This window comes from Lactuca virosa, chromosome 1 (genome assembly GCF_052849685.1).
Source record: "Lactuca virosa cultivar CGN04683 chromosome 1, Lactuca_virosa_CGN04683_v6, whole genome shotgun sequence".
Lineage (NCBI taxonomy): Eukaryota > Viridiplantae > Streptophyta > Magnoliopsida > Asterales > Asteraceae > Lactuca > Lactuca virosa.
The window spans coordinates 92,750,652-92,776,344 of NC_136426.1; positions in this window are offsets into that span (position 1 = coordinate 92,750,652).

Consider the following 25,693-nt stretch of genomic DNA (forward strand, 5'->3'; position numbering starts at 1 on the left):
GCATATGTTGCTTGACTGGTCACTATCACATTAATTGAGAAGAGATCAAACAAATGTCCCTTTGTTCTTTACTGGCGAGACATATTTAAAAAATGGAAAGTAGACAATACAATTTCCTAAGCAGTCAATAGAGTATTTGTTGTTGCTTTTCTTTTAGAAATATTGGGTACTATAAGTCACCTACTATAGAGACAAGACAAAACCCCTTCCCAATGCATTAACGATTCATTGACCATCTTTTTCAATTGAGAGGATAGCATCGATAGTAACTTCCAACCAATTACAATTACCTTTTAGTTCATCCACAAAAGGTATTTTTCATAAAGAACAAAGTACTAGCTATTTATGTTCTTGAAGTTTTCCAAACGTCAACTTTCATGTGTCGATTCCAAATTTTGGAACAAGAGAGTCAACTTTTAATTTTCTATTTAAGCTCCGCTCTCCTTTTATTTAATCCACACGAAAAGCATTTTTTGCATGGAGCGTTTAGGAACATTTGAGAGCTTTTAGTTTCTAGCGACTAGTCGCACGTGTGAAGGAAACCCAACAGGACCATGCCACTGTCAATTCAAGTACACACCAATTATTGTTATGGACTTACACATCTATGTTGGATTTGATGTCTAAGCCCATAACTATAACTGGTATGTACTTGACCCGATAATAGCATTGTTATTTTTGGTTGCCTTCACCAATGCAACTTGATGAGATGGTTTTATGAGAATAAGGTTATTTACGATTTATTAATATATTATAAGTATAATATATTAATATGGTTATTTAATTAGTATTGTCCAAGAATTAATTTGGAATTAATTTTGTGGTCAAAAGAGACTAATTAAATATGAAGGTATTGATTATGTAAATCAATGATATTTATAGTATGGGCTAAGAGATCCATGATTATGTAAGTAGGCTAAACCAATAATATAACCCATAGATAATCCATGGAGGTTAAACCCATGGATCATAGGAATGTGGAAAGTCATGGATCATTAGGGTTTGCAAAGTGTAACCCTAGCACTTGCCACAACTATAAATAGCCCCCTCCATGTACCAAAATCGGTTGCACCAACAATAGAGAAAAGTAGCTTATTCTCTTAGAACCTCCTATTGCGTATTGGTGTTTGTGAACCATTAGAGGCATCACACTTGAGGTGCTCAAGTTTCCAAAGGTCAAGAACTCTACCCTACTCAAGAGGTAAGCATCATAACTATGTTTTAATTATATACAACTTTAATTGTATGCTAGCTAGGGTGAATGCTTTGGAAAAGGAAAATGAATGTATAATTAGAGAAAACATAGATCCAAAGTATTTAGGGTTGCATGTGCACTTAGGAAGTGTTATAGTGCTCAAAACCCAACAATCTAATCCAACAGTCTCCCAGTTGGATAAGTTTAATAACTATAGTTGCAAGTATGACTTCGAAAACTGACAAGTAATCCTAGCTCTCAAAGCTTCTGTTGAACTCTGACCTAGTCAGTCGCGTGTCCTAAGATAAGTGATCAAATATTCCATCGTTCTACAAGATATCATATAGACATGAGACATGGATTATAATCAATCTCTCTGTCCAAAATTTGTTTCCCGATTTCTGATTTATGACGACTGATATCAAACTACTAATTGAACACATCAATTCAGTCCAGGCTTGGCCAAGGTCTTCATATGTCATCATCAGATCAGCGAGGGGCCCACAGATATTGCTTTTCCTATTAGGTCAAAATGAACAAATAAACTTCGACTTATATGCTTGTACTATTCACTCATCAAATCACGCTCAACAATACGTTTTATAACATCAAGTTACTGATGCGTTTATGTATTATCAATGCACAACTGACTTGTAAACAACAACTCATATATCTCTGTTTCAAGAATATAAGATATTATCGTCTCAAAATTACTCGTGATAAAATCCATGAAGTAATTCTTTGAGCGCGGGTTAATCTAATACTTAAATCCCCATTTCAAAACTACTCATGAACATTGCAGAAAAACCATTGATATGTCTCATCCCCATAGACAATCTACAATTCGATTCATGACAGTCTTGATTCACTACTTACTTCCAAAAGTATGATCGACTATGGATGTTTGAATAATCCAATTATTCGGGAAGTAAAACATGCGAAGTGAAACACAACAATAACCTAATTAACCATGGTCTCAAAAGTATTGAAGATATTAAACACTTATTATTTAATCACCATACTAATTAGACTTTATTAATTGTATAATGTTTCGATTAATCAACTCAACACTTGAATTAAACATCAGTCATGCCATGCAATAAATATGCATACTATGTCTCTCTATGGTCCTTCCTTTATGAACAGATCAATTCGACATAATTCCAATTATGTTCATATCACAATTCCAAATCCTTATTACAAGTGTAAGAATTCCAAATTCTTTTCACCACTAAATGTGTTAGAGTCTAACCTTGCATACAATATCCTTTTGTGATGACGTGGCATCAAAGTCACCGAGACTTAGCCAACGAAGTCACAAAATGCTCCATTAAAACTTTTTTACTAAAACAATTTCACGGTGATGAAGTATCAAATTCAAGGTAACTCCTTGAACACCTTCCTTGCGTTAAGGTTTCTAACTCACATGTTGTCACACCCCCAAACCGGAGCGGCGGAAACGTCCGGGGGTGGATGACTTCATTTTAAGTATCACAACACATGCATCATAGTAATCAAAGTACAACAACCATTGCATTAATAATGTATAAGTTTTTACATAAGTGTTTTAGTCATTGTATATATGACATCAAAAGTTATATTTAGCAAAAGATATAAGACATGACTTTATACTGCTCCATCTTCTCAAAATCATAGGAATGTACCTGTCTACTGGTTCCCTGAGAATACAAGTATTTTAAAAAAGAGAATATCAACATTTAAGTTGGTGAACTCATAAATATTTATGTTTAGAAGCTTGTTATTTGTTTCTTGAAATAGTAATCATGTTTATTGATCTAGAAAATCCAATATTTTCTAATATAACTGAAAAGTAGTTTTAATACCATAAAACCGTTATGTGTAGTTGTTGTTGTACTATAAAATAGTGTAACATAGTTTTAGTTCACACTAAAACTATAAAAAGAAATGTTTTCTATATTGTTTATGTTTCTCTTTGTTGTAACTAGCAGGCTGTAATAGTATTCTTTGAAAACCCTGTGATTGTGAGTGTGCCTGGTTCAACCAGCTGTATTTGTAAGTTGTAGTATTATACTGTACATTGTATTATTGTAAAACCAGTACGTTGTATTTGTACTCCTTGGTTTAATTATTCATACACTAATCGTATTGATCATATCTTTTTGTGAGTTATTATAACCATACGAAGACTAGTAAGCTTGATACAACGCTTTACGGGAGTTAGAACTGTAACGACATTTGTCACTCATAGGAAAATAGCCTAACTGTAGCGAACAGTCTGAGTGCGGGATTGTCAATCCCGTATAGATCTATACACATTTGTCTTTCTCTCTGCCGAGAGATTTTGGTTATAATTATCAGGCCTTTAATAGTAGTGCTTAATTAATTAAGCGAGTGAACTTTGTCTCACAAAAACCATATTGACAATCACGTGTATAATAGTGATGAAAAGTCATTCGGAAATAAATGAACTGATAGTATGTTCCTTTTCTAGTATTCTTGAAGTGTAAAGTGTTTGTAAAGTACTTTGTATGATAGCATATAGCTAAACCTTGTATATTTGACTAGTGTAAATAGTGCGAGAGTTCCATAAATTATACCTATTATAATTTATATGTGTATTCTGTTTGATGTGAATTATTCGTGAAAGGACCCATTTTGCTCGGCATGTTACAAAAGGGTAATCAATCTGTTTGAAGTAACTTTATATATATATATATATATATATATATATATATATATATATATATATATATATATATAGCATATATAATTAAAAATAAAACGACATTCGGACAAATAATGCTACCCTAAGCCCACATCCAAACAAGGATAAGGAAATAAAGCGACTTATTAGTCCTAAGCCCTTTAAATCTTATATATATATATATACATATATATATATATATATATATATATATATATATATATATATATATATATGATTTTGGAAAAATATAAGCTTAAAAGAATTTTTAAGACATTTAAAGGAGTTTAAAGTATTTAAAAGTGTTTCAGCAACTTGTAATTATTTTAGAAATATTTAGAAATCATAACAAGACTTATTAATTTAACTTAATAAATTAACAACACTTATTAATTTAACTCAAATCTTTACAACACTTAAGAAGGTTTTTGCAAAACAAGACTTATTAATTTAACTTAATAAATTAACAAAACAACAAGTTTGACTTTTTATTAGATAGGTTTGACTTTCGTTCACTTTCGTTGACTTTCGTTGACGTTGTTTGACTTTTACAAGATTTGAAAATAACGGGTTGTCACACTTGTAGATTTCAATATCCAACTCTCACTATGGAAATATTTCCATATTACCATATGACCATCAATTCCGAACAAGAGTCACCTCCATTCAAAATTATGTCAATGTGGTCCGTCCAAATTAATACTATACTTCCAACTATCCACAAGCAACCAATCTTTTGGTAAACCTTAGACTGTTCTTGACAGTTTTTTTAACAACTTTAGTCACATCTTGTCCTAGTCCTTTTTCCCTCTCAATGCCCTAGGCTTTTGGAAAAGTTAAAACAATTGAATATTATAGCATTTGTAATCAATCCTATATCTGAAGCACATGGGACTTAATTCATAATGTCTTATACAAAGACCTGATAACTGTTCAGTCTCTTGTTATAATATTTCCATATATATATATATATATATATATATATATATATATATATATATATATATATATATATATATATATATTGAATTTCCTATGTTGAATCATTTCAACATGATATTCATATATGTCCAAGACTAAGTTTCATTAAAACTTTCAATCTAAACTTTTAGATTTGAAACAAAGTATGAGTGCCTTCTCCCAAAAGCCTATCATAGCGAAACAATTCTCAAACTTTGTATTTTTGTGAATTTGAAAACCTTGTTTCCTACGAATAGTATTGCTAACTTGCAATACTTAGCATAACAATTATACTCTTGTTATCACAACATTTATGCTCTCACTAGCATAACAATTGTGTTTCTGTCTACCTAACAATTGTGCTCCTACTAGCACAACACTTATGCTTCTATATGCATAACAATTATGCTCCCATTAGCTTTGACATGTACCCAGAAATCAACTGCACTTCCATAAATCAATACTTTCTGACTTTCTTACTAAACTGCAGATTTCTGATACATAATGCTTCGATAAGTCTTCAACTAGACTTTTCAAGCTCATACACCTTCATTAGATAGCATATGTGTTTGTGTTTAAACCCTTTAAGAATTTATAGCTATAAGTCCTGAACGTTCAAACTAACATTTTCCATTTCTCACAATTCGAACTATGAAAATGAATGTCGTAATCATATTGCGAATTTGTGAATCCAATTATCACAACTGCTAATCATAATGATATTTATCAAATCTTTAAAATCTACTAGCTGAAGTATTTCCCATAATCATTTTCATGAATTAGAGTGAAACCTTTTGCCACCGAGATTTTATAGTGTATTCATTCCTATCCATGTGAATTTATCAATTCCAACCTATAATCACAAGATAAGGTTGAGGACAAAACCAAAATAAACTTTAGGCTTTTCCTTTCATGGATTGAAACTGCTTGTTCTTAATTTCTTGCTTTCTTGTAGCATAAGGGCCTACCAGTGCTTCCAGGTTGTCAAGCAGCTCACTTCCATTGACCAATCTACCATCACTGACACATGTGCTCTGCCTTTTGCAGTCAGATGAGAATCATAGAACTCATAAGCATTGCCAACACAACAAGAAGTTGCACAGAAACAAGAATGTGTCAACTGAACACAATAGGTTATCAACCTTAGGTCGTGTGCTAGTGATAACTAAAAGTTTATTCTCAATTGACTCCTGAAACTCTTTAGGATCAATATGACTCCCACAGACTTATTGACATATAAGTTTCTCTCTCAAGGAGCATTCCTTGACGAACAAAAACTAATATTCAAAAGTTAGTGTGGATTCTTGACAAACAAACACTTCATGTAATTGGTCTTAGTTTATCCTTTGTTTTATCCAAAACATCACAACTACCAATTTCAAATGTGTCAGAGTAAGAAAACATTTCTACTCCAGATTTCATGACGTGTTACAAACCTACTTAGTTCGTAATAAGCTTCAATATACAATTTATAGTTACTAGAGTAGGACTCTAAAACTTGATTGGAAACGAAATATGATTCACCTCTCTATTAAAACATCCCACCAGTACTTGATTCCTGTTAGTTAAAACAATTTCACTAAGATGTTCTTCGAGGATCAATATGTGACATGGTTCCATAATCATTAAGATGATCATAAAACATGATACTAAAGTACTTTCCTTTCTTTTAGAGTGGAGAAACCTTTATCACCCTGCCTAATAGATTCTTCTTATTCGTTTTATTACACTTTTAAATCTTTTCAAGGTGTTAGAATTATGCTTAATCTTATAAACACAACCATATTTACTGAACCATCAGTAAGCTATGACGCATAGACTTATCGTCCTTTGTGGTGGATCTAAATAGTCCACATCAATGTGTACTAGATCCATTAGTCCTTCACTTGATTCACATAAACATGTGATCAACGAATTAGTCATGATCTTCCAATCATCAAGATCCCCATTCATCACACAATACGAATTGTATGACTCTAAGTTTCTATCCAATTGAAATTTGGGTGATGAGAATTCCTTTTCACTTGGTTGATTATGACATTTCCAAAAATGACATTATTAAGAATCAAATTCATATTTAACATTGCTAATAATAGAAATATAACCACCAATTTTTATAAATACCATTGCAAGGAAATACAAAGTAAATAAATCAAAATTTCACTTTATTGATAATATGCAGAAAATTTTTGTCCTTACAATGCAAAAAATATGAAAACTATGTTTCTAGATATTTCCTAAGCAATCTATTAATCTCTCATAACTCGTATACAACAGCTTCCAAAATTTGATCATCGAACCATGCGATCGAAATCTATCTCTCACGATCAAATTTAGCTTACTCTTTTCAAGCTTTCGTCTTTCTCTTAGATCCTGCAAAAACATCAAAATGTGGCTATCACATCATGTATCAAGAATCTATGAATAAGAACTTAGTAAAATAGAGTTAAATACTAGACATACCTAAAGTAGAGTCATACGACTTGACTTTACCATCTCTGAGATCTTTCAGGTATTCTGGGTAGCTTCGTATTCAATGCCCCTTCAATTGGCAATAGAAACATATGGACTTTTCAGGAATAACACATGGGACTATCTCGGGATTAGCCTTTCTTTTTACCATATGGTCAAACGGTTTGGCCTTGGTTGATCCCTTTTCATTGGGAAGAGAAATCTTTTCCGGACTACCTATGTTGCCATTTTTAACGTCCATGGAAACTTGGGAGACAGATCCTTCAAACATATTTGCTTGATTTGTGCTGTTAAGCATTTCTACTTCAGCAGCAATCAACATGTATGTCAGATTGATTAGGGTTACGTCGTGGTCCCTCTCATAGAAGTCATTAATGAACTGAGTCAGGAAGCGAAAGTAGAACCAAATCAATGGCCATCTCCCTTGGGAAAACAACCCCCAACATTCCCAATCTATCACTGTGCGATTTCATTTCTATAACATGCGCACACACAGACTTTCCATCTTGATGTTTACTAGCCAATAGGGCTTGAGTGACTTCGTATTTTTCAGCTTGAAGAAAACGTGGCTCAGGGAGAATTACTGGAGGAGGTTGAGGAAGAGTTGGAGACGCATGATTTCCAGTTCCACCATTTCTTGAAAAAGGGAGCATTACTTCACCTTGATCAACATGTGGAAGATCACCTTCAGAAAAGGGAAAAACATTTCCAAAAGAACGAGGAGAAGCATTGTTGTCTTGACTCGACATCTATAAAGGGAGAAAAGAGAATTAAAGTTAGTTTATTTTAATTCTTAATTATTAACCGAAAAATTTAAATTAAGGCTAGGATCCATATTTTCTATTCGAATTCTGAAGAGGGATGTTGTAATCAAATTCGAATCTATTTTAGGTAGGTAATGCAATTACCAATTTCAATCTTATGAAACTCCTAGATCTCATGAGATTCAGTAAACTATTCAATGGCATGTTTAATCTCGATTATGCTCTCACTTTGTGACTGGGATGTCGAGGATCACAAACGAGATGTGAATAACCATTCAAATTAGCTTGGTACTCTCGATGTCATTTACCATCTAATTAATGTGCCGGCTAACCACACACGCTCCATTAATCAATGATAATTTACGACACACCCATTGCCAACAATATTAGTCCCACATTAGTGTTCCAGTTAACCACACACGCTCCACTAATGACCAACAAGGTGCAATGTACAATTTCATGGGTTACCATCAAATTCAGATTTTTCCTAAAGTAACTAAGAGTGGAATTTTATAAAAACATTTAAGTACTTTATATATCATTATACTTATTAATGAGAGTTTAGTGTCCTATCAAACCTGTTCGGCTAACGACCCTCCACTAGTCAAGAGAGCGGTAGGTAAGAGTGGATACCCAATGACAGTCATTTTATAGGCCGCTTCCTTAAACTCCCCTTATAGACCAGCTTCGTGATTGAGGCCTACTAACGGCAAGACTGACTTTTCTTATACATATATATATATATAAATATTAACTTTTAATTTTACAATATATATATAAGGGTGTATTTTAAACATTTAAAATACTAGGGTTCTTAAATTTAAAAATTAACCTATTTAATTTAAATTTTAAATCTTAAAACCAAGGGTGTATTTTTAAAACCTTTAAAAAATACTAGATTAATTTTTTTAACAATTAAATTAACAAATTAATCTTATCTTTATCAAAAACTTAACCTAATCATGAATTCTTGCTAAGGATACATAATTACTGATTAAAATAACGCATTTTAAACAATTAAAACGAATTAAAGGTAATTATCCTAGTCAATCCATGAAATAAATATCAAAACCGAAAATTCGGGATCTGATAGTGCAACTTGCCGAGTTGGGCAATGCACTCGTCGAGTTGATGTCAACTCGTCGAGTTCCAAGATGAACTCGTCGAGTTCGATGAACAGAATGACGATTATGTTCCCTTCTCCTTTGAACAATTCAAAATTGCATCATATTAAATAGAAAACTAATCCTAGGCTATGATACCACTAATGGGTTTTGAGCATAACAACAATTCCTAAGTGTAAATGCAACCTTAATGCTTCGGATCTAGGTTTTCTCTATTGAACATGCAAACTTGAACCACAAAAGGAGAAATCCTAGGAGAGGTATACTATTTTTCAAAATTCACATTAAACTAGGGTTAGGTTACATACCTTTATTGTTATGTAGTAATAACAATGAATCCCTTATAGATCTTCAAGCTTCAGAACTTAGTGTTACATCTGTAACACCTCTAATGACTCACAAACACACAATGCAAGAGAATGATACGAGAGAGGATGAGGTAATTTTCGGCTCTAGCTTCTTTAAAGAGTGACTGAAATTCCCACGCTAAAGGACTTTATTTATAGTGCACTAAGGATGGTATGGATAACCGTAATCTCAGTTATGATAATTATCCACCTCCTTTGATTATCCATATGTGATAAGATATTCTAGAAACTCTAGAATATTCTTCCATATACACATTAAAAACCGTCCACCCTTCCCTAGGAAGGTTCTGGACCCTTTTGCTCAACTATTGAACAATTGTACTTTTAGTCCCTACACTATTAATTAATTCCTTTAATCCAAAAATTAATTCCAAATTAGTTTTTGATTATATATTAATTAACAATATGATTACTAATTAATATATTATTTCCATAACATATTAATAAATCATTTATTCAATTTTATTAATCAACTAATAACTTCTTCCTATTCCTCAATTATCATCCTGTCCAGTTGCACGTGTGAAGGCAACCCAAAAGGACCATGCCATTGTCAATTCAAGTACACACCAATTATAGTTATGGACTTAGACACCTAATCCAACAAATAGAACTTATGCATATCTCGAATTAATATCTCCAATCTTTGATATTAAACTTCTCCATTTGGAATTATATATGTACTTTAAATATTTAATTGACCCCCCTGAAAATAAGCTTTGGTATCAACAACAATTTTTAGGAACCCACTTTAACTTGAGAATTTTAGAAAAAGCCTTGAAAATTCTTTGTACTTTTGACAAATACGAATTGAATATAGAAGAACCATTTTCACGAATATGAGAATGTAAGGTCCTGAAAAGGATCTTTACCAATGATCAAGCAACAAGCAATCACAATAGAAGAAGAAGAAGAAAAGAAATCGAGTTTGCACACGTTTGTATTCAAAAAAACGTCAGGTACAACTCGATGGAATAATCTGTAAACACTATGGCATCAACAACCACACATAGACCTACACCTCCACTATATATACAAGACTGGACCGCAAACTGGGTTTACGGCCGTAAACGTGTTTACGGCCGTAAACACACTTTCTGACCGTAAACACATAAACAACCCACAAAATGTATTAAAGACTCATACTGAACTAATACAATGAAAGCCTAGACCAAATCATTAACTGGACCCTTCAATCTCCCCCTTGGTTTGGTGCTAGCTTGGACTCAGCTTTTGTCGACCACCAGCACATCAGATTTTCCCATAGCTCCGTTCCACATATCCTTCTCGATAATCTCAGTAACCATCGAAGTGTATTCCTTTGCAACGGGCTCAAAAATGTCTTCAGCCACCTTGATCTGATGAATGGAGAGCTGATGTATGTCCCACTTGCCAAATTAAAGCAAATCCCTCTTGTCATACAAGCGGATACAATCGTCTTTAAGCTTGATGACAGCAGCAGCTGTGGATTCATCAAACACCCAATATTGCATGGATGCGAGAGATCCATCTGGATAATTTTGAAGAACGGGAATCTGATTTACTTGAGCAGTAGCGGGCCACATCACTGACCGAAGTGGCTGACTTGTTTTGGGATCAATGACGCTAGGGTAAATCTTGATAATAGACTCTGCAGTCTTCATAGAAGGGAAGCCCTTAGCTACTTGATCTTCCAAAAAAGTCTTGAACTGAGTTGCCCTGGGATTGTTTGATGGATTTGAGAAAGGAGCTTTAGACAGCTCCGTAAGATCAATCCTAGTAAAGGAATGAAAATCGTGAGCATCTTTGTGTAATTCAGTATTGCCGCTCTTTCTTCTCACCATCCACATATTCATAGTTTCATGGAATCCCCACGAAATGATTCCTGACCTATCACCATAAACGTCTCTGAAATGATGTTCGCCCAGATCCGTAACGGTGATCTTTGGTTGATCCCAGGGGGCATGATGATCTGCGCTCCTTTTGAATAGAAATTGACCCTTTTCAGTTGACTTGGCCAATTTAGTGCGTTTCAATGCCATTACACTCAGAGCCTGAGCCGGTTCTTTTTCAAAAGGGTTGACAACGGTGGTTGTCCTTCTAGATTGTGGAACTATGGGAGTATCTTGATCAGGAAGATAGATCTTTGGCTCGTCAACGGATGACTTGAATTTGTCGCCAAAATCTTCTTCCAGCTTCTTCTTAAGATCGTAGTAGCTGGCGGTTAACAAGCCGAAATGCGTCTGAAGATCAGTAATTTGCTTCGACTTCAGAGCTTTATCTTCAATAAGTTCGGCGACTTGAATATTGAGCTTTGCATTTTCTCTCTGTAGGTCTGCAACCTTGATATCCAGCTCAATATTTTTCTGATCTAAATCAATATTTTTCTAATTTAGAGCATCAATCTCCTTCTGAAGTCCAAGAATTGAAGGATTCTCTTCTCCTGAGCTGCCACCCCCAATAGAAATTCCTTTGCCACGTGAGGGAGGCGTTGTGAATTGTTCTTCGGCCAAATGCCTGGCTAGCCTCAAAGAAGCAGCATCATGCTCTGGCCTGGGAGGAGAGAAATCTGTGGGGAAGGAAGAGCCACCAGCTTCAAAGAAGGTACTAGGACCTTCACTGACAGGTTCAGATGAAACGATAACAGGAGTTGTTGTTGGTGGAGTTGTAAAACTTTGAAGTATACCCGAGTCAGGAATTCCCTGTCTAGGGTCAAGTCTTCGTCTTTTTGTTGGAGGTTGAGAGGCCTGTGTGGTTGGGTAATCACTTTCCAATGGCTTAGATGTAGGTAAAACTGTTGGGTTTGAGCATTCTAACACTCCTATGGTGTACATGCAACCCTATAAACCTTGGATCTATGTTTTCTCTATTATACATGTAAATATTAACTATTCCAAGGTTTCATCCTAACTAGCATATTATGAAGCACCTATACTACAAAGTTCTAGTTAGATGACATACCTTTTGATGTAGCTTGATGTCTTCAAGCTTTAAGAGCTTAGCCCCAATAGTGTGGAAGCCTCAAATGGAATCACAAATCACCAAAACACCTTGGAAGAACTTGAGAGAATACGTATGCACACTAAAATCGGTCCACTCTTATTTTCACACACTTGTGCCAATTTTGTGATCCAAGGACCCCTTTATATATTATGGAGGATTAGGGTTACATCTATGTAAACCCTAATACCCATGACCTTTCATTTACATAGGATCCATGGGTTATAAGCTCCATGGACCATCTATGAAAGCTTAGCCCAACCTAAATGAACTTGGCCCATTTCATATATATAAGAGTCCATATTTAATTAGTTCTTTTTGATCACTTAATTAATTCTAAATTAATTCTTGATCAATACTAATTAAATAATATGATTCCATATTAATATATTAGAACTTATAATATATTAATATAAATCATAAATATACTATTCTCAAAAGACTATCCATATAAATTGTGCCGGTGAAGTGCAACCCAAATGGACCATGCCGGGTCGGGTCAAGTACATACCAAATATAGTTATGGAATTAGACATTAATCCAACAGTCTCCCACTTGGATAAGTCTAAAACTATTATTAAGTATGACTTCCAAACCTAACTGGCAATCGTAGCTCTTAAAGCCGCTGTCGAACTCTCACCTTGTCAATGACTTGTCCATTAGATAAGGGATCATATATTCCTCTATTCTTGATATCATATGCACTGAGACATGGATTATAATCATTCTCTCTGTCCATTTGTTGTTTCCCGATTTTCGATTTATGATGACTGACTGATTGAACAAATCAAATCAGTCCTGGCTTGGCCAAGCACTCACATGTGTCATCGCTAAATCATCGAGGGGCCCACAGATATCGCTTTTATCCCGAAGGTAAAAGGAATGGATAAACTTCGATTCATATAGCTTGTTCTACTACTTGTTGAATCATACACAAAGGCACGTTTTATAACATCGAGTTACCAAATGCGTTTTCGTGCAATCAATGTATAACCAACTGATAGTAACAACTCAAATCTCTAGGTTTGAAGAATATAAGATATTATCGTCTCATGATCACTCGTGATAAAATCCATGAAGTGATTCTAATGAGCGCGGGTTGAATCCAATACTCAGAACTTATGAGCACTCATGAGTGTTGTAGCACCACTTTGTCCACCAACTTGGACGTCTACAAACCAACCCATGACAGTCTTGATTCATATCAACTTCCAACATATGACCGACTGTGGATGGTTTGAATAACTTAATCATTCAGGAAGAGCGACTTAGTTATTCTGGAAGTCAAAACATGCAAAGTGAAACACAAGAATAAATGAATCAAATATGGTATCAAACCCTATGAATATAAATAAACACTTTTATTTATCACCATACTGATTACTCATTATTAATTGTTTCGGTTTTATCAACTTTATACTTCAATTAAAAACACTAGTTGTCCCATGCTCCAAGCATGTACACTATGTTTTTCTTAAACAATAGCTTTGCCATACACCAAGTATGCACTCTATGTTTGTCTATGATCCTTACTTTGTGAAATAAACCAATTGAACATAATTTCAATGATTCTTATTTCACACTCCCAAATCCTTATCGAAAAATGTGAGAATTTCAAATTCCTATCATTTATCGAAATCTGTTTAGATTTTAAACTTATATGCACTGACCCTCCTGTAGTGAATACGTACAAAGTCACAAAGACTTGTCAACAGTCATTATAAGGTATTCCAATGGAGATCAACTCCATGGAAACTAAGTCTCATATTCAAAGTACATTGATTTGGACATGCTTCTTGCATTAAGTTTTCTAATCTTACACAGATAACTTCCACCTATGGAGACAACTCCATATTCTCATTTTGACTATCACTTCTAAATAAGACATGTCTCTTTTCAGAATATGTCAATATGGTCCTTCCAAAATTAGCACTATACTTCCAACTGTCCCTGAGCAACCAATCTTTGGTAAACCTCAGATTGTCCTCGACAATTGCTTAATCATTTTAGTCATATCCAATTCTAGACCTTTTCCCTTCTTAATGCCTATGGGCATTTGGAAACATTTAGAAATGACAAATATTATAGCACATGCAATCGATCTTGTACCCAAAGCAAATGGTACACGATTCATGATGTCTCACATAAAGACATGATTCTAGACCAGTCTTTTGCTACAATATTTTTATTTGCCATGTTTTCAAAATTTGACTATGAAGAGGGATGTCGTAATCATAATCGAATTTTGAGAACGCAATATATAGAATTTCCTTTAAATTGAACCAATCCAACATGAAATTCATATATATATTCTTGACTAAAGATGATTAAGGTCTCAATCTAAGCCTTTAGAACTGAAATGAAGTATATCCTCTCCCTTAATTATAGCAAAACAACTTTTTCAATCCCTGCAGCCTCACGAATTGAAACTTTTGTTTTCTATAATTAACATTGCTAACTTACAACACTAACAATAATTATCATGCTCCCACTAACATGATGATTATTAGCATAACACTTATGCTCCCACTAGCTTTGACATGTACTCAGAAATCAGCTGGACTTCTAAAAATCAATACTTTATTGACTTTCTTACCAAAGTTCAGATTTCTGATACGAGATGCTTTGATAAAACTTTATCAAAATCATACACCTTTCCTTAGATAGCATGCATGTGTGTCTAAACAATTTCAGAACTATGTAAAGGGATGCCGTAATCATAGTCTCAATTGTTTAGACCTTTTGCCATCTGCTTCAAATCTACTTGGTGGAAGTGTTTGCTCACCATCATTTTCATGAATCGGAGAGAAACCTTATGACCCTTAGATTTTATGGTGTATGTGTTCTTATCCATGTGAATCGTCAAAACCATAGTCACAAGACAAGGATAATGACAAATCCAAACTCATATGGACTGAACTTATGCAATCTTTACTTCTTGCCACCTGGCAGTACAGGGCCTGCCATTGCCTCCAAGTTGTTATGCAACCAATTGAGAACTTTCAGAACTCCTATGCAAATCCAACTTTAACTGGAATGGGCACAGAATATGTCAACACGATTGGTTATAAACCTCAAGTCGTGTGTTAGTGAAGAACCTCAGGTTTTATTCTTGATTAGTTCTTGAAATTCTTTTTAGGATCTTTAAGACTCCCACTATCCTCTTGACAAATAAGACTATCTTGCCAAATATTCAAGAGATAGTGCGGATTCTTTATCAAGACAAACACTTCACACAATTGGCCTTAGTTGGTCTTTGTATCCAAAACATCACAACTTACCAATTTCAAATATACAAGAGTAGGACACTTTTACTCTTACATTTGACAAGTGTTTTAAACCTTTCTTTAAGATATGTCACTCAAGTTACAATCTTGCAGTATGACTCTAAGAATTGTTTTGGAACGAAGTATGACTCATCTTCCTGATCTAACCATTTCAACAATTCATGACTCCTCTTCTTAGTCATAAGAATGCACTAAGATGACCTTTAGAGGACTAATTGTGATATGATTTCTAAAGCATTAAGATGATCACAAACATGATACTAAAGTACTCTCCCATCTTTTCAGATTTGAGAAACTTTTATCTTTCTGCCTAATTTGATTCTTCCCATTTGTTCTGCCATACATTGAGACTTTTCCAATGTTTCAGAATTATACTTAAACTTGTAAGTATAACCATATTTGCTAAACTTTAGTAAATCAAATAGTCTTAACGAGCTTTGTGGTGGACATGACCAGTGCACAAGAATGTGTACTCGATCCCTTTAGTCCTTCACTTGACTCACACATCCATGTGAATAAGTAATTAGTCTTGATTTTCCAATGCTTGAAAGTTCTCATTCATCATACTATTCAACTTGCATGATTCCAAGTTTCGGTCCAATTGAAACTTGGGCGATGAGGAACTTTCCTGATTTGGTAAATTTAGACACTACCACAAATGAAAGAATCAAATCCATTTTCCAATATTGCTGTCAGTGGAATCATATAAGCAGCAATTTTCCACAAATGCCATTGTAAGGATACTTCAAATAAATAAAATGAAACAATTTTCTTTTATTTTAAAACTTTGCGGAAAAACTTATCCTTACAATCCACATGGAAAATTGTTGTTATCTATTCCTTAGCAATATATCATAACTTCTTAAGCAACTGCTCAAAATTCTGATGCGATCGAAATCCACCTTCGCGATCAGAATCAACATATACTTCCTTTAAGGTTTCTCTCTATTCTTTGATTCTTAAAACATCAACATGTGACCCAGTCACATCATGTAATGAGGATCTCAGAATAGAACTTAACAGAGTTAGATAATGGGCTCTACCTGATGTAGAGTCAAACTTATTGACTTTAACATCCTTAGGTAAATTTGGCAGCTTTGCAATCAACGCCCCTTCCTTTGGCAAAATAAACATATGGACCTTTGGTAATGGGACTATCTCAGACTTAGCCTTTCTCTTTACCATTTGGTCAACCGGGTTGACTATGTCCAATCCCTTTCCATTGGGAAGAGAATGCTTTTCCTGGATTTCCAGTGTCACCATTGTCACTGTCCATAAAGTTTTTGGGAAGTTGATCTTCTAATCAAATTTGCTTTACTATCGTTCCAAATCATTGCTGATTCAGCAGCACCAAGCAAATAGATATGATAATTAAGGTTCATGTCATAGTCTGTTTCATAGTAGTCCCAAAGGAACTCACTATGTGACTTAGAAAGTGATTGAACATCCAACTTTCTCAAAACTTTGACACCCAACTCTCCCGGCTTGTCAATATGTGACTTCATCTCTAAGATGTGATCACACATAGACCTTGCTTGCCATTAGGGCTTGAGTGACCTTGAACTTGTGGGTTAGGGAGAATAATTGGAGGAGGTGGAGGAAGAGAAGTATGACTTCCATGAGCCAAACTCGGGAAGTCATATTCATTAGGAAAGCTTGGTTTGGGAAGATCATTGTTGTCTAAACCAGACATCAACAATGGGAGAAATTCACGTAAAGTTGATTTAAGTCCTTAATATAACACCCAATATGATATATTAAGGCTAGGACCCAACAAACTATTTTATAACTTGGAAGAGGGATGCCGTAATCCAAGCTATAAAATATTTGAAGGTATGTGAATGACGATTCACCAATTTCCACCAAGATAAACGAAATGTATTATTAGGTTTTAATTGGTTTTGAAACTCCTAGATTCTTTTGAGATTCATTGAACTTTTCAATGGCATGTTTCAATCTCGAGTGTGCCCTTCAGGTTTTGTGACTGGGATGCCGAGGATCACAAAACAAGGTGTGAAGTAATCATGCAAATATACTTGGTACCCTTAATATTTACCCCTCGATCGATGTGCCGGTTAACCACACACGCTCCAACGATACTATGATAAACATTAAGTTACCCTTTGCCTACCTTGTTAAGTCTAGGTTAGTGTGTCGGTTAACCACACACGCTCCACTAACAGCTTAAACAAAGTGCGAAGTGTAATTTCATGGATTAGCACCTTCATCACATTTTCCTAAGTAACTAAGATTGAGAATTTATAAGTGTTTAGTTACTTAGTATTTATCATTATACTTATAATGAAGGGAGAATTATAGTCCTTGTCCTACCTGTTCGGCTAACGACCCTCCACCGGTCAAGGAAGCGGTGAGTGAGAGTGGACACCCATTAAACTGCCATTTTATAGGCAGTAACCTTATACCCCCCTTATAGACCGACTTCGTGAATGAGGCCTACTAATGGTAAGACGACTTGCTCTTATACATATAATATATTAAACTTTTAATATTATAATAGTATAAGGGTGTATTTTAGACATTTAAAATACTTGGTGGTTTAATCTATTAATTAAACTAGACTTTTAATTTAATTAAACTCAAACCATATATTTATGGATTTAATAATACTCTTTTAATTAAACGCTTTAATTAACTATTAATAAAGTCCATAAGAGTTAATTTGAACTATTCAACAAAACATCATAATTCCAATTATTAAACTCCAAATTAAAATCATTTAATTAATTGTTTAAGTTATGAACCCAAGAGTTTTAGAATTCAATTCTTTTTTTCATAAAAAACTTTTCTCAAATTCCAAAACTTGAGGGCAAGTTTTGTAATTCTTGAAAAACTTTGGATTCCATAACTTATGGAATTAATGGTGTTTTATGATGAAACTTTCCATGTTCCATAACTTAAGAACAAGTTATGGAATTCTTTAAAAAATTAACACCAAATTTTGTAACTCCATAAAAACTTTGAATCAAAATTTTTTTTTTTTTAAAAAAAACTTTCATATCCATAACTTATGGAAGTTTCAAAAACCCTTAAGATCACAAATTTAAAAAAACTTTTGAGCTCCAAAATTTTATGACAAAATATGTAACTCCTTAAAACATTTAGATCAAACTTTTAAAACTAATAAAATAATCATATCATTTTATCTTTTACTAAATTTGACCTAATTCAACTCATATAACAAATGATTCAAATTTTACAAATAATTCGTTTTTCACAAAACAAGTAATTATCTTAAAATTTGACAAACGTCATGTTTTATTTTTCCTTTTTTTTTCAACTTGAAAATAAAACATTTGCATCAATATAACAGAAAACAACCCATGGCTCTGATACCACTGTTGGGTTTTGAGCATTCTAACACTCCTATGGTGTACATGCAACCCTATAAACCTTGGATCTATGTTTTCTCTATTATACATGCAAATATTAACTATTCCAAGGTTTCATCCTAACTAGCATATTATGAAGCACCTATACTACAAAGTTCTAGTTAGATGACATACCTTTTGATGTATCTTGATTTCTTCAAGCTTTAAGAGCTTAGCCCCAATAGTGTGGAAGCCTCAAATGGAATCACAAATCACCAAAACACCTTGGAAGAACTTGAGAGAATATGTATGCACACTAAAATCGGCCCACTCTTATTTTCACGCACTTGTGCCAATTTTGTGAGCCAAGGACCCCTTTATATATTATGGAGGATTAGGGTTACATCCATGTAAACCCTAATACCCATGACCTTTCATTTACATAGGATCTATGGGTTATAAGCTCCATGGACCATCCATGAAAGCTTAGCCCAACCTAAATGAACTTGGCCCATTTCATATATATAAGAGTCCATATTTAATTAGTTCTTTTCGATCACTTAATTAAATCTAAATTAATTCTTGATCAATACTAATTAAATAATATGATTCCATATTAATATATTAGAACTTATAATATATTAATATAAATCATAAATATACTATTCTCAAAAGACTATCCATATAAATTGTGCCGGTGAAGTGCAACCCAAATGGACCATGCCAGGTCGGGTCAAGTACATACCAAATATAGTTATGGACTTAGACATTAATCCAACAAAAACAACATCAAAGGGAGGAATCCCTGACACTGTCAGCATAGGAATTGCTATTTCCGCCGTTGGATTGGTAGGAGGAAGCGTGGCTTCGAGAACGTCTTCATTTTCCCTTATCTCCGTTGCTGGATGAGCAACTTCATTGATATTGTCAAGCAGCGTGTTGAGGTTTACACCGGTCATGAAGTCTTCATTGCTATCGAAGTTGAGAGGGATCTCATAGTTATCGAAACCGGTAAGATCAAGGTCTTCATACATCTCGGATTATGTTCTACCCCTTAGGGAGTCCTCATCATAATTACTTTGAATGTGAACAGATGTCAGCTCATGTTCTTCAGCTACTTGAGCATGAGTAGCAGGAGTTTCTTCTTCTTCAGCACGATCGGACACAGTAATGACATCATCTTCCGAAATGACTCTCTCGGAAGAAGTAAGCTCAGATGACACCTTGTCAGACGTTCCATGAGATTCGGAAGATTCATTTATTTCAGCAAATTTTCCTAACTTCACAAGAGGATGTAATCCTTGGAAGACGACTTTGCCCTTTCGATTCTGCTTAATGAGACCAATCGTGTGTGGGCCTAATGACTTTATATCCAACGTGTCTCCTTCTTTGACCATCTCAAGAAATTGAGTGTCAATAAACATCTGAATAAACCTAGGGTACAGCAAGAATGCATCTCTGGTCTCCCGGCTTATAGCGTTGATGTTTACCAAGAACTCATCCAGTATGAACTTTGAGAAGTTGAATTTGATGCCAGCAGCTAGTGAAACAATTGCCCTTGTGTTCCTGAGCGAGATTTCATCAGCACCTGATCTTCTTCCCGAGATACAGCTCACGAACACATGCGCCAAAAATCTCCAGCAGGGTGGCAGAAGCTTTTTCACCGTGGGAGGGTAAATGCCTTCATACCCCATCTTCTTGAGAATCTTTTGAGAGAACATCAGAGAGAAAAAATCTTCTGGATCACTTCAGCAGGTTCAAGATAGCAGCAAATTGATTGAGGAGGCTTCAATGCAATCCGTCACATAATCTTCAAGTACAACTTGACCATGCTTCTAGGTTGAAAGATTGAATGTTGGAAGAATAATCTTCATTTCTTGCTCCTTCGAATGAGAATTCTTCGATGCTCACGGATGAAGCCTTGGCTCAGAAATCTTCGACACAGTCTCCATGAGTCTCATCTACATCTGAAATCACTTTTCAAGACAAAACAAAACTAAAAGAAAAATTTAGCACACAATATTTTTGGAGTTTTCATATTTTCCAAAAAAGAAATAAAACAGAAATAACATTATTTTTGGATTTTTTTTAATTTTCTGATTTTTGTTTGGTTTTTAAAACTTTTAATTCTCTCCTAATATTTTTTAAATTAGAAGAAAACTATGAACAAATTCAACAAAAATAAAAATAATAGCTAACTTTAAGAGTGATTTGGGATCAAAGTTTTTAGACAGCCTTTATCCGTTTATCAGTACCTCTCCCTTCATGAATAGATCTGGTCAATCGCCGGTATTGTGGTCCACTTAAACACGAGAGATTATGACAAAATTAGGACATACTACAAGTGACACGACAATGTGATCCTATGCTCCTAGATAATATTCCTAAAGGACCATTCAGCTGACGACGACCAAAGATATTGTTGTCCACCTAAATTGAGCAGCGAGATCTACAGACAACCTAGTGATTGTTCAATTTTAAATGTACTAGAACATGTTTCCCGCTTCCTGACATACCCCAATAATCAGGAACTTCCAAAGTACTCCTTACTTTAGGTGAGCAGACAATTATTATGAGAGAAGTCAGATTTAGAATGCATATGCTATACACCCAGGTCGGATCTCTTCCAATCTCGCAGAGGATGAAACATATGACTAACCAGATTTAGAGGGATTGAGAAGTAGAATGGTGCATATGTTGTGTACCAGGTCGGATGCATTTCAATCACGCAAAGGAGACAGCATATGGCTAACAGACAGGAAGAATTGCATAGATAGAAGATGCAGAGAAATAGAATTGCATATGTTACAGTCCAGGTCGGATGTATTTCAATCACGCAGAGGAGGCAACATATGACTAACAGAAAGAAAGCAAGAAAATAATTTCCTACAGACCTACTTTATCGGAATTCCCCAGTCGCCCCATCAATACCGAAATTAAGGACAAAGTCCGTACATCGAGGAAGAGTTAAACCATAGTTCTAGATACAGATTATTTTAGTGTGACCGGTGGATTATCATGTATATCTCCCTGCTCAACCTATCTGAGCGTCGTATTGTCAGGCTAAATGGATCTATCTAGGTCAAGATTTTTAAAGTCTCTAGATTCCTTAAGTTCATTAATGCCTAGTCAAGTCCATTTTAATCTTTCGTGCCTACCAGCGCATCGAACACAAAGCCTAGTCAATTCAGATTCAGTCCCTTACATAGATTCAAATTGCCTGTTATCACATGATTATATCACTTCCCAAAACATCTCCCTCAAGCACATTTAATTAACACCATATTTTTGGATTTTCTGATTTTCTAATGTTTTTGGATTTTTTAAAATTTTAAAATTTTTGTTTTGTTTTTATTTCTCCCCCTAAATTTGTGCATAGGAGAGAAACGAAAGTAAATGCACAAATTTAAACTATCCTAAAACAAAAATTAGTCTTTAAAGTGAATCATCTTAAGAAAGACTCAGGAGTATCGAGAAGAAAACTCAAACCGTAAGTCACCGATTAAATTTGCATCCAGAAGGTCTGAGAACAACACACATAATCTCAGAACAGATCCATAATTTTTTCATGTCATTAAGCACTAACCCCATGAGTGATCCCTTCCTTTCTTCCCTTCCCGCAAAGGACACATACTCTCAAACAATGTTCTGAGTGTTGTACAGTTGAGAGATGCCTCCTATCATGTGCCTGGAACAGCCACTACCAACAAACCGAAGTCTGATGATATGCCTCCATAGCTGCTCCGACACAGAGCGAGATTAGTTGGTCTTTGGAACCCAGTCCATTTTAAAACTGGGTTGGCCTTTGTCATCCTTGCATAGTACTCTCTCCCATGACATGTCCTGCTTATCACAAACAGAAGATGTAGAAATATTAGAATCGTTAGAAGATTTGGGAGAGTGAGCCTTTGGAACCCATTTGTAGTTGGGTTTAACCCATTTCTTTTTCGATCTGATGGGTGGCTCGGTACTTCATTTTGAACTTGATGTCGGCCGTTGAGATGACTTTGATTTTGGCTTCACGGGAGCATCTCTTGGATTTGGCTTCTTGGCCGACAGTCCCTTCTTGCCCTTAGGATTCAGATTCTTGGCCTTGTGGGATTGATTCTTTGCCTTCGGTGCGTTCCAGTCGCCATTGTCTGAACGTGACCTTGAGGGGTTTCTTTTGGAGTATCTCCCTCTTGGTGCGTTCTGCCACCCTTGTGTATAGTAGGGAACGTATGCGCGATTAGGACAATTTCTGGCAATGTGTCCAGGTGTTCCACAGTGAAAACATGTCTTTTTCTTCACTGTGAAGTTGTTTCTTCCTGCCCCTGGTGGCGTATCCTTGCCTTGTCTTTTGTTGTTCCCACAAGCACAATTACAACAGGCACTCTGTTTCACTGGAATTGGTAGCCTGTATTTCTCAACAGCAGGTTTATCAGAAGCAACTGAGTTCGAAGCAACAGATTCAGAGCTCAAGGAGATGTTGGTTTGTTCAAGGGTTTTCTCATTGTTCTCATCCTTTGCTACTTTACTATCAGACACACTCTCTTCAGCTGCTTGCATGGATTGGTTTAAGGATTGATCTGCATAGGAAGTAGAAACATTAGTATTTTCAACATTAATAATGCCTCCTGATACAAAACCAACTGGTTTGCCATAAACCATGAATGGTTTGTTGGCAATCTCCTCTTTAGTCAAAGGGTGATACTGATATGTGTGATTGAAAGGAGGAGGCACTTCATCATACCCTAAACCCTTTGACTGATTATGTTTAAATTGCATGCAATGGTCTATCATGTTGGCAACTACTTCGCTTGATACATCAAACTTTTTAAAATCAAAATTTGCAGTTTCAAATTGCCCTTTTGTAACACCCCGGATTCCTGGTACGATTTTATTTAAGTATTTTCTTAAATTTTTGCCATGAACTCGGCGAGTCTGCGTCCCGACTCGCCGAGTAGCAGCGAGGTGGACACGGAATTTAAGCTGGGAACTCGCCGAGTAGCAGCGAGGTGGACACGGAATGAGGACATGAGGAGGACCCGCTACCACGACATGCTCCGAGCCGACATCCGGGAGCATGTCAGTTTTTCAGCTTGCCCTACCCTGGAATCCATGATTGCCAGGGCAAGGGAGAGGGAGATTGATCTGGGTCACATTCTGAAGAGAAAGGTTGAGGAGGGACAGATGACGGGGGCTTCGGGGAAGAAGCCCAAGGGATCAGATTCGGGCCCATGAGGCCCACCGAGTCGTAGCCGCTGCAGGAAATGTGGCAAGTCGCATGAGGGACCATGCAGGTTAGGATCGTCAGGCTGCTACAAGTGCGGCAAGACGGGGCACTTTAGCAGGGATTGTACTGCTCCCACTCCGGTATTTCAGACGTCCGAGTTGCTGTGTTTCCACTGCAACCAGAAGGGCAACAAGAGGGCCAATTGCCCTCAGTTGACAGCAGCAGCGCCAGTATAGGCGCCAACTCCAGCGACCCTGCGGATTACGGATGGCCGGCAGGGCAAGGCAGAGGCTCCGGTGGTGAGGAGCCGGGCATTTCAGCTGACAGTCGAGGAGGCACGCGCTGCACCCGATGTGGTGACGGGTATGATTCTTTCCCTCTGACCTATTTATATGAGATTTATGATATTGATATGTGCTCTGTGTATATACGTTTAGGATCGTTCCATGTGAACGGTATTCCAGTCCAGGTGTTGTTTGATTCGGGGGCTACCCGATCCTTTGTTTCTCTTGCACTTAGCAAGAAGTTTCCTGAGTCCTCGGGCAGATTGCCCTTTAGAGGTCAAGATTGCGGACGACCGGTCGGTGCGAGCATCAGAGGTCTTCCGAGATTGTGTATTGAGGTTGTTCGAAGAGCGGTATTTGGTTGACCTAGTTCCCATTCCATTGCGGGGAAACAAGGTCATTATTGGTATGGATTGGCTGAGTCCCAATGGGGCAGTGATAGATTGCGCGCAGCAGTTAGTACGAGTCAGAGCCCCAAGTGGGGGAGAGTTAGTAATTCAGGGTGAGAGATCACAGCGAGGGCCAGCCTTCTGTTCGGCAGCGAGGGCAAGGCGTTACCTTCAGCAGGGTTGTGCAGGATATGTCGCATATGTCATGGACACCCGGGAGGCGGGTAAGGCGACGGTGGGCGATGTGCCCGTGGTACGAGAGTTCGCGGATGTATTCCCCGAGGAGCTGCCTGGGATACCTCCGGAGCGACAGGTGGAGTTCAGGATCGACCTAGTCCCTGGTGCGGCTCCGATAGCCAAGGCACTGTATCGGTTGGCTCCTCCTGAGATGCAGGAGTTGTCTACACAGCTTCAGGAACTGTTAGACAGGGGTTTCATTCGACCGAGCAGTTCACCCTGGGGAGCCCCGATTCTGTTTGTGAAGAAGAAGGACGGGTCGCATCGGATGTGTATCGATTATAGGGAGCTGAATAAGGTAACGGTGAAGAACCGCTACCCACTCCCGAGGATTGACGACCTCTTTGACCAGCTTGAGGGAGCATCTTGGTTCTCCAGGATAGATTTGCGTTCAGGGTATCACC